We start from the raw sequence: 2049 nt of genomic DNA, 5'->3' as shown, positions 1-2049 counted from the left end.
TTCTCTTGAAAGAGTTCATAGAGTGCATTGCAATCATAGGGTAGTCCTTATCAGTGCTATATGTAACTAGTTGTGATACACTGTCCTGATTTTTGACCTCATGCTTTTTTTTATTTTTTTTGTGCATACATTAGGGGTAAAATGGTCATTTAGCACTAGTGGCATCATTACATGATTGCACAGTAGGTTGTGTGTGAAAATCAGCCAAAAACCAGGGGCATAACAGTCTTTTGGACTCATTTCCTTCCATTTTTCTATTATGAGGGCATTGTGGTCATTTCCTTTTTTTCTTTAAAAAAAAATTTTGAATGAGGATAAGAGAAGCAACGTGGCCTTCTCTATTTCTCATTTCTTTCTCTTCTTCTTTGTTTTCATTTTTTTCTTCTTCATTCGGCCGAAACCCAATCCTTGAAAAAAAAAATTTGTCGGCAAGGTTTTTTTCGGCGAATCAACGCTCCTATTCTATTCCTCTCATTCTCTTGAGCTTCATAAGGCTTCAATTCAAGGTTTTTCCTTCGTATTTTTCTCATATTTCATCATTTTTGAAATCTTTGAAAACCTAGAAATAAACTTTGATTTGAGTTGTTTTTGGGCTCAAATCAAAGCAAGTGTCATTGTTATTCATTTTTGTGAATGTTTGTAAAGAAATTTCATGATTTGGTGTTGTAAATCGGCAAGAAACCATTGTTTAAGGGCCGGTTTACTGTAGTACTATAGCAAACCCGAAATTACTGTAGCATCAAAAAAAACTTGGCATTTTCTTGTATTTTTTCAGTCCAAATCGAAGTCTTTCTTACTTGGAATCCATTGGAACTAGTTTTACTTTGGTTTGATGTCGTTTGTGTCCTAAATGATGTCATTTTCCCCTAAAACCCTAGAGTTACATGTTCGACATGTAATATTGCATTCGCATGCATTTTAGTTTCCATTCTTGTGTTCATTGGCTGTTAGATTCCCTACTTGATTCTAGGTGGTGAGGCATCTTCCAAGGGGAATTAAAATGCCGACCAGTGAGTGCGTCTCGAGGTAAGACGACTGGTTCTGTGAGTGGTTTAATTCGTAATTACATATATTTAATAAGAGTATTATAGTTTTTTTTATATATTTTTATATCATAAATTTGTTGATAAATCAGATTTCATTTGTTATATATACATATATAGATATTTTGAGCATGGAGTTATTTGGCAAAAATGATTCTAGTATACTTATGCGTATTTATCTTGAAAGAAGCATGTTTACATGTAAATGTATTTACATGCAAATGAAATATAGATTGATGTATATTTTCATATTTACACATCATATGCTTTATTCCTCGAGTTGGAATTGGAAAAAAATTGCATTGTGGCATATGGATTTTGATGGTGACAACGGACTTCAGTCCGACACTGCAGTGTGGGGTTCCACTGTCCGACCTGATTGGAGGCGGCGTAGTCAACCTTGAGTTTACCCTGATCAACAGGTGTGCAGAGCCATTAATAGGGGGGTCTTTTATGTAAGAAACCCGGGGTCACCATACGGGGATCTCAGTGCCCAACACCAAGGAAGGAAACATTTTTGAATTTTAAAAATCTTAAAACACCTTGGTGGTCCAGTAGCTAGTCGCGGCCACGATTAACTTGGGAATTGTTTGAGGCCAGCCTGTATTTTGAGCGGTGCTCGATGTGTTGGAAAATGTTATTTACTTGTACTATTTCTAAATCATTGTACTATTTGTTAATCTGTTGAATACTTGGAACTCCTTTTATATGTTACTATTATTATGGTAACTACTATTGGAAATGTTGTACTACTCAGTTATATCTATGTTGTCACCACTCACTGGGTAACGTCTATTACTCATCACTCTTCTTTCTTCTTTCTCAGACTGCAATGTTGGACTGAGTTGTGCTGGGCAAGCAATAGAGTGGCCTACATTTCCCCTTGTTTAGGTTAGTGTGAAGTGTGCATGTAAACTTTATGGATCTACTGGACCTGATTTTGTGTGCATTGTTCCTGCATTTTGTATTTGGACTATCTAGTTGTAATTGGAACCCTAGATGGTTC

The 2049-nt window shown here is 35.8% G+C and overlaps 1 long non-coding RNA gene across 1 annotated transcript; it reads left to right on the top strand.

Annotated features, from left to right (window-relative positions):
- Nucleotides 1–426: 426 nt before the first annotated feature.
- LOC120277073 lies at nucleotides 427–1524 on the top strand. Its single transcript, XR_005541457.1, has 3 exons — nucleotides 427–506; nucleotides 971–1026; nucleotides 1385–1524. It is a non-coding gene; the product is annotated as an uncharacterized LOC120277073 (long non-coding RNA).
- The last annotated feature ends 525 nt before the right edge of the window (nucleotides 1525–2049 follow it).

This window comes from Dioscorea cayenensis, chromosome 15 (assembly GCF_009730915.1).
Source record: "Dioscorea cayenensis subsp. rotundata cultivar TDr96_F1 chromosome 15, TDr96_F1_v2_PseudoChromosome.rev07_lg8_w22 25.fasta, whole genome shotgun sequence".
Lineage (NCBI taxonomy): Eukaryota > Viridiplantae > Streptophyta > Magnoliopsida > Dioscoreales > Dioscoreaceae > Dioscorea > Dioscorea cayenensis.
The sequence above is the reverse complement of the archived record's forward strand: the minus strand, read 5'-3'. Positions and strand labels throughout refer to the sequence as shown.